This window comes from Mustela nivalis, assembly GCF_964662115.1.
Source record: "Mustela nivalis genome assembly, chromosome: 17".
Classification (NCBI taxonomy): Eukaryota; Metazoa; Chordata; class Mammalia; order Carnivora; family Mustelidae; genus Mustela; species Mustela nivalis.
Genome location: NC_139036.1, coordinates 33,533,103 through 33,542,351, shown reverse-complemented (window position 1 = coordinate 33,542,351; position 9,249 = coordinate 33,533,103).

Here is a 9,249-nt window from a genome sequence, read left to right as displayed (position 1 = left end):
GCTGGGAAGCCTATGATGTAATGCACAGCAGCTGATTTAAAAATTCTTGGTTAGGGCCACCTGGGTGGCTCGGTGGGTTAAAGCCTCTGCTTTCAGCTCAGGTCATGATCCCAGGGTCCTGGGATCGAGCCCCACATTGGGCTCTCTGCTCAGCAGGGAGCCTGCTTCCCTTCCTCTCTCTCTGCCTGCCTCTCTGCCTACCTGTGATCTCTGTCAAATAAATTTAAAAAAAAAATTTTTTTTTTTTTTTAATTCTTGGTTATCCCAGCCCATGTGGCTTGGATGGCATGTGATCCAGGCTGGCCAACTGAATCATCAAATCTTAGAGACTCACCCGAAGTGATTAATTCAGGACAGGCTCATGACCGAAGTTGATTGCATAATTCAACCCTAGGAGCACTGAATCTGGGGGAAGAATGTCTGTCTGTCTACTGGTTAGTAAGGAGATGGATGGTAACACTGGAGCTACTAGTGGCAGTCTTGACACCTTACCTAGAGAAACTGCCTAGGAAGGAGTCACCAATGAGATAAGCATAACCGAGAAATAAGGTGAATGACACTTTGCTTGAGAATGTGGATCCAATCAGGCCTGAAATATTATCTTGGTACAAGTTCCTAGGGTCCTCCAAATTCTTTATATTAAGAATTTTTTCCTTTCATATCCTAGATAAATCTATGACTTACTAAAAGCTTTTGGCCCTAGATAAAATGCTGGCTGAAGAAACTTGACAATACCATAGCAACTTGGATGTTTGTACAGCTGCTATAACTGAGATGATAATATTTAGGTGGTTTCTAATTACACATAGGATTTGGAGTTTTTGTTCTGTTTTGGTTTTTGTGGGGTTTTTGTTTGGGTTTTTGTTTGTTTGTTTTGGTTTGTTTTGTTTTTGCATTCAGCCCCCTTACCTAAATACCTTGGCAAAGCTTGATGTGTTTGAGTTACCTAACTCATACACAGGTGATTCCATAGAAAAGAATGTCCCTCTCTCCTAGGCAACCTAAAGTAAGAGGACTTATACCAGCCTGTCTTTCTGCTATTAGACCTGCTGGGAGTCACTCACTAGACGTGCGTTTTCTCATCTTGTCAGGGCAAAAAGATGACCCAACTTTTTTGAGGAATGAAGATCACAGACTGTCAGGACATCTTCACCATTTACTCGGCCATATTGGTGAGAAGCTATTGACTCTTAATTGCCTTCTTGCCAGAATGCTTTATTTTGCTCCCTGTTTCTACGAAAGACAAGTGGTTGCTTTAAAGCTTGCGTATATTTTATCTGTATTAAGTGATTCTATTTCTATTCTCCACTTACCTAGGAGAAAAAGAATCTGTTCCATTTCCCACTGCTGAAATTAGAAAAATTTGTTTCTAATCCTACTAATATACAGTATAGCCTAGATTTTTCAGGCACAAGAGCCATTAAATTCTCTTTGGTTCAAAGCAATTTGAATTGAATTTTCTGTAACTTACTACCACGAGAGCCCTGACTAACACACTACCTGACCCAAACATTAGGCTTATATGGCCTTGTAGTCCCAAGCAAGCCTGAGTAGAATCTGCATTTTTGTCCTCAGAGCTCCTTTTCCAGTAAGTCTCCTGTGCTCTAGTCTTCACTCATCCTAGTCTTCACAGCAACACTGTAGTACTATAAAGTGTCCATTAAAGGTGTTCATTTATAAAGTCAACCCAAATGAGTATTATACTGATTGGTTTTAAATATATATATTTGGATATATATATTTATATCCAAAATATAAATATATTTTTGTTCACTTAAGGCTTGGAATGATACCCTATTCATCTTTATATGTTCCATACCTAGGAAAATACTAGACATGGATGCTAGTTACATCAATTAATGAAGCTGTAATGAATTAGAAAAATTTCACTGGGTAAGAGGAGGGGAACCGAGGTGAGAGACTGCTAATACAGAGTCCCTATAGGCTATATAAAATGTTGCATGAGAAAATTCTCCTTTCCTAAGTACAAAAGGCAAAAATCATATCAATGAAGCCCTGTAAGAAGAAAAAGGTTCACTTAAGGCTATACAAAAATTTGAAGCCCAAAAGAAGGGAGAATTGACTGTGCTATAAGGAAGAAAAATAAAAGTTATGTCTTCAGAAATTTTATTTGAAGAATCTGGACACCCTCAAATAATCATAGTAATCCAGGCAGGGGTAAAGCTTGGTTCTGCCCTGTTACGGAGGCTACCATGTACCTCTCAGGGTTCACAGCAGTCTCAGAACAGTCAAAGGGATCATAGCCAAGAAAGGACCATGCTTCCTTAAAGGGATGATCCCACCTCTTGTATGTTCTTCTCTCTTCATTCCATACTCAAGTATCTGATTAAAGCAGAGAACATGGGGGAGGGGACAGTAAAAAAGACTTTTGAGCAAATAATTTCAAAATATGTGTTAGGGAAAAAACCCTAGTCTTCAGATAGTCCTAAGCAACAGCTCCTTTATACCTGAACTAAAGCTTATTTTAATAGTTAGACTGCTTGGAAAGATAGGACTAAAGCAATTTCGTTTACACAACACTACTTATCCTGTCTCCTTACAGTTCTTACAAAACCCAATGACAAAATGAACTAATGTTTACAAAAGTACTTGGTAAATATAAATGGATTTTATTTTTTACATGTCCTTCCTTATGCCTAGATATACTGTCCTGGCTTGTAGGATTTGGCCCTGTATACATCAAGCACTAATGCTGAATTACTGGGGGAAGCTAATATGGCTGCAAGCAACAGCCCTCAAATCATAATGGCTTATCACAATTCCTCACTCACCTCACACTCCATCATGGGTCAGTAGGTGATTTTTTTTATCCCAGTTTCTTTTATCTCACAGCTTCACCCAACTCTGAGTTCGTGGAGACCTCTCTTTTCTACCAGCAGATGGAGAAATAGAGACAGGACAGCATACCTGAGAATTTCATGGGCAAATACACATTTCTGTTCACATTCCCCCATACAGAACTCAATCACATTGTCATCTACAACTACAAAAGGATCTGGAAAAGATACGCATGTTGGTACCCAAGAGGAAGAGCAGAACGTGGACAGCTGTGAGCACTAGACCCCTGACACTCAGCCAAGGCATTAATGAACTTAAGAAATTCTCCATATTTTATTACATGAAAAGATCCAACCCATCTATCTATTCCCACAGCTTCCAGCTCAGAGATGCACTATAAATCCTAACTAAATACACTGTCATCTACTTAAGTCCAGAAACTTTTTTCACTTTATTCCCACAATGCTTAAATATAGAGGATATTCAAAATATGCTAGTTGAATTACTGGAACTAGTCAAGTGCCTAACTCCACCTAACAAAGTATTCAAGTCCAAAATTATCAGTGGTTTCTTAAACACCTCCCACAACACCAAGTTGCTGACAAGAAATGGTTGCTCAGCCAGAAAAGTTACTCTAAAAGTTAGGGCTTTCTCCTTTCCTCTTTCAAAACCAGAGACTTTCATGACTAACACAGAGCTTAGTACATAGTAAGCACTAATTATAAATGTAGTGAGTAAGCAAATGAGTGAGTAATTAAGTGAACTAACAGGCTATAGACCCAGGAGCTTTATAAATCAGGTGAGTTTGCTATTCAATCATTCAAACATTTGGAAATCTGTAACTTCAGTTTTTTTTTTTTTTTTTAACCTCTAATCCTCTTGTAGGTTTTCTTGATCCACACGCATCTAACTGACTCACATTGATCTGTTTCATCTAACAGCTAGTTCCCTGTTATCCTGGTAGATGATAAAGATTCCAGTTTTAGTCCTTGACTGAACACTACGTCACTGAACTACTGAATTTTCAGAAATTCAGTAGTTCCCAGGACTGCCACCTCTCCCTCCTTGGAGTCACAGCCCTCATTTCTCACTCATTTGAGACTTTGCTACCCACGAGTTATACCAGCTCTTGGTCTTGTATCAGTGCCATCTTTCCAGTGGTCACAGAGCTCTTCATCTGGGGAGGGCTCTTCTCAAATTGGCTGGCAACAGTATGCCTGTCTAGCCCATATGTTCTTCGCTACTTCTGACAGTCACTTTCACCATACACAAAGCAGCAGATAAATATTCCTGAGATTCCTGGTGAGCCTATTCTACAGGCAGCAAATATGAGTTCTAACTGTAGGTCAGGTGCAACACTGAGCTACATTAAGTCATAGCCCCTGACATGAGAAAGCATCACCCAACGGGGAAAGAAAGATACTAAAAATACCTATTATACGAGGTAATAAGTGTTATAAAAATATATAAAAGAATTTAGTATATAAAAGAAATGAACTTAATAAACTGCACAGGTTAAAAAAAAAAAAATCCCAGCTCCAGCACTTACTGGCTGTGTGGCTTTGGCAAACTACTTCATTCTCCTCATCTGTTTCCTCATCTGTAAAAATTTAATAACAGTATCCACTTCATAGGGTTATAAAGAGGATTCGATGTGGGGCGCCTGGGTGGCTCAGAAGGTTAAAGCCTCTGGCTTCAGCTCAGGTCATGATCCCGGGGTCCTGGGAACGAGCCCCACATCGGGCTCTCAGCTCAGTGGGGAGCCTTCTTCTCCCTCTCCCTCTGCCTGCCTCTCTGCCTACTTGTGATCTCTGTCTGTCAAATAAATAAATAAAATCTTTAAAAAAAAAAAAAGGGATTCAATGTGTTAACATATGTAAAATATTTAGAATTGTACCTGATCAGCAAATACCTAATCAATGTTTTTTTAAATTAATTTATTTATTTATCAGAGAGAGAGATCACAAGTAGGCAGAGAGGCAGGCAGAGAGAGAGAGAGAGAGAGAGAGAAGCAGGCTCCCCACTGAGCAGAGAGCCCGACGTGGGACTCGATCCCAGGACCCTGAGATCATGACCTGAGCCGAAGGCAGCGGCTTAACCCACTGAGCCACCCAGGTGCCCCACTAATCAATGTTATCTATTGTCCTCATTAGTAGTTATTATTACTGTTCCTTCTAAAATACAATGAAGATATGGTGGGTGATATGCCTAAATCAAGGCATATTTTATTTATTTTTTTTTTTTTTAGCACAGACATTGGTTGGATTCTACTCCAAGTCATTACTGAGAAATAGTACATGAGCCACATATGTAATTGAAAAATTTCCAATAGGCACATTTTAAAAAGTAAAAAGAAAGAGGTGCAATTATTTTAATAGGTTATTCAACCAATATGTACAGAGTATTAACATGTTAACATGCAATTAATATAAAAATTAATGAGATGTTTGTCATTGTTTTTTTCTTTTTTTATGTTAGTCACCATACAGTAGTACATCATTAGTTTTTGATGATGTAGTGTTCCATGATTCTTTGCTTGTGTATAACTTCCATTGCTCCATGCAACACATGTCCTCCTTAATACCTATCACCAGGCTAACCCATCCCCCCAAACCCCTCTACTCTAAAACTCTCTTTCCTGGAGTCCATAGTCTCTCATGGTTCATCTGCCCCCAATCCCCTCTCCTTCATTTTTCCCTTCCTTTTTTTTTTAAATTTTTTTCTCTTTCTTAATGTCCTCCATGCTATTCCTTAGGTTCCACATATAAGTGAAACCATATGATAATTGGCTTCTCTACTTGACTTCTCTCACTTGACATAATCTCCTCCAGTACCATCCATGTTGTTGCAAAAATTGGGTATTCATCCTTTCTGATGGCTGAGTAATATTCCATTACATTTATGAGCCACATCCTTTTTATCCATGCGTCTGTTGAAAGGAATCTTGGCTCCTTCCACAGTTTGGCTATTGTGGACACTGCTGCTAGGAACACTGGGGTGCATGTGTCCCTACATCTGTATCTTTGGGGTAAACATCCAGTAGTGCAATTTCTGAGTCACAGAGTAGCTCTATTTTTAACTTTTTGAGGAATCTCCACATGTTTTCAAAGTGGCTGTACCAACTTGCATTCCCATCAACAGTGCAAGACAATTCCCCTTTCTCCACAACGTCTCCAACATTTGTTGTTTCTTGCCTTGCCAATGTTTGCCATTCTAACTGTGTAAGGTGGTATCTCAATGTGGGTTGTTTTTTTTTGTTTGTTTTTGTTTATTTATTCATGAGGGAGAGAGAGAGAGAGAGGCGCAGAGGCAAAAGCAGGCTCCCCAAGGAGCAGGGAGCCCAATGTAGGACTCAATCCCAGGACCCCAGGATCATGACATAAGCAAAAGGCAGAAGCTTAACCATCTGAGCCACCCAGGTGCCCTCAATGTGGTTTTGATTTGAATTTCCCTGATAGCTAATGATGTTGAAAATTTTTTCATGTGTCTGTTAGCCATTTGTGTATCTTCTTTGAAGAAGTATCTGTTCGTGTCTTCTGCCTATATTTTTACTTATTTGTTTTTGGGGTGTTGAGCTTGAGAAGTTCTTTATAGATCTTGGATATCAGCCCTTTATTTGTAGTGTCATTTACGAATATCTTCTCCCATTCCATGGATTGACTCTTTGTTTTGACTGTTTACTTTGCTGTGCAAACACTTTTTATCTTTTTTTTTAAGATTTTTTTATTTTTTTAATTTATTTATTTGACAGAGAGAGATCACAAGTAGGCAGAGAGGCAAGCAGAGAGAGAGAGAGAGAGAAGCAGGCTCCCTTCTGAGCAGAGAGCCCGATGCAGGACTCGATCCCAGGACCCTGAGATCATGACCTGAGCCGAAGGCAGTGGCCCAACCCACTGAGCCACCCAGGCGCCCCAAACACTTTTGTTCTTAATGAAGTCCCAAAAGTTCATTTTTGTTTTTGTTTCCCTTCCTTTTGGAGATGTGTCTTAAAAGAAGTTGCTGTGGCCAATGTTGAAGGGGGTACTGCCTATGTTCCCCTCTAGAACTCTAATGGATTTTGGTCTCACATTGAGGTCTTTCATCCATTTAAAGTTTATCTTTGTAGAACGTGTAAGTAAATGGTCGGGTTTCATTCTTCTGTGTATGGCTGTCCAATTTTCCCAGCACCATTTAATGAAGAGAATTTTTTCCATTGGATTTTTTTTTCCTGTTTTGTCAAAGATTAGTTGACTGTGGAGTTGAGGGTCTATATCTGGGCTCTCTATTCTGTTCCATTGATCTATGTATTTGTATTTGTGCTAGTATCATACGGTCTTGGTAATCGAGGCATATTTTAAATGAATATATGTTTTTGAGTTTTTAAAAGTGAGATAGGTCTGGAGGTATTTTAAAAGGCACCATATACTTCTAAGTATTATTATTTACTGAATTAGAATCCAGTATATACTTATATACTTATAAGTATATGGTGCCTTATATTTGTATATTTATATATATGTACTTATATAGAATCCAGTATATACTTATCAAAACTCAGTTTGTACTGACCAAGTACACTGCATTCATCTGCCCCTGGAATGGATCAGATAAGCATCAGAATTACTACTTTCTGAATTATTACTGCAGCATCCTAACTCATGAAGCCTTCCAGTTACCAAGAGAGCAGACTGCTTTCTCTGCTGTTTCTTTGAGCTGTAGATTCAAAAGTGAGATTCAGAGCTGAGTTGTTTGCAGAACAGGCAGGCTGGTGACACTGCTGGGTAGCTATTCATATGATTTTATGGTACAGGGTTGTAGCCGGGGAAGAATTTAGTACAGGGAGGCCTGAGTCCATCACAGAGGAGGGAATTAGATATGGAGGGAACTGCTTGGCATCTGTCTCCCTGCTGGCCAAAGCGATTGGTTTTAAAATCCTATGGAGAGAAACTGCATCCAGAAGCCAGAATATCTGATACAGGACAGGTGATATTCTGGGAACAAAACGTGCTTCTTCAGATGTTATGAACTGAGACAGAATTGGAGTGACTGCCATTTTTCATCACACCAAGCCCACCACCAAAACCATGTTCTGCGGCCACACACCCAGTGCACTCTGAGTTCTCTCCCAGCACGGATGGCACCGAACCACCTGAGGCCACACTGTACTGAGAGTCAAGGCGAGGCAGCTGCAGAGCCAGTCAGAACCTCAACTAAGCAGAGAACATGAGCAAACTTGTTTCAGAGTGCATGTGTGCAAGTCCTCACCCCCTGGGGACTCCCAGAACTAGGGGAAGCTTTAAAAGGGACTATAAATCTGTAAAATGGGAACAATCTGCATTTACGGAACAACCGTAGCAGAAGTAGGCCATTTTCATTACCCAGTAACTAGCAAGAGTGGAACTCAAATTGACTTCTCCATCCAAGGACCAATCATTCCCTTTTCAGAATCTCATACTGCCAAATCACTTCATACTGTAGCCACCATAATGGCTATTTATGGGTAAAAAAGCAATAGAAAAAAAAAAAGAAAGAAAGAACTGCCGACCTTCACTTTACACTAAATCACTGCAATGTTCACTATTTCTGCCACATTCTGGAGCACACAAACACATACCCACACCTACCACACACTCCCTTTTTGTACCAGAGGAAGTGTGTCTTTACCAAGTAATATTTAGTAAAAAACAAAGACGGAGGATCATTTCTATGTTACCTACCCACTTGGCCAAGAGGAACACCAAGGAGTAACCCACACTAGGACCAAGGTGGCTGAGGTAGTTAGTGAAAAGACAGGAGTTATATCTTACACGTGCTTCTCCAAATCTGAATCCCTCCATCCCCAAACGGTAGGAATGCTTAATTAAATCCATATTTTTTTAAGCACTGCAATCTTTTTTAATGTCATTATTCTTCATCTTTTGCATCTGGGTAAATACTCCTATTTTGGCACAAGAAAGAGAAGGCGGGTTCCAAAAACCATTCTGATACTAGGAGGCCTAACAGCCTGAAAATGAGTTTTTGACAAATTGAAGAAGCCACCTCCTTGCCCTGCACCTAGACAGCATGGCATTTCACAAAGTGGCTTTATCCCTTCCACCCCCTCAAAGCCCAGCCCAGACCACATTGTTCAGTGTTCTCCCTGGAACCGTCTGATGCCCAGAATACTGCTATGTCAACATACCTTGCAATCATCCAGGACAGTTACTATGACCAAAGCAGATTTTTAAATAGAAGGCCAACCAGTTATTTGGATTTGTATCCCCCAAGGATCGGTGCTGCTTTGCTATGAAAAGCTATTTCTCTGCTCTATTCAGCACCATTCTTTTACGCTGACTATACACACTGTGAGTGAAAAGATGAATCCTTCCAAATATGGTTCCATATCGTTGATTAAAAAGAGTTAGCTATGGTCCTGCAAGGTTAAGTATTTCTAGACACTCAGCTTTCATTTGGAATTATATCTTCATTTGA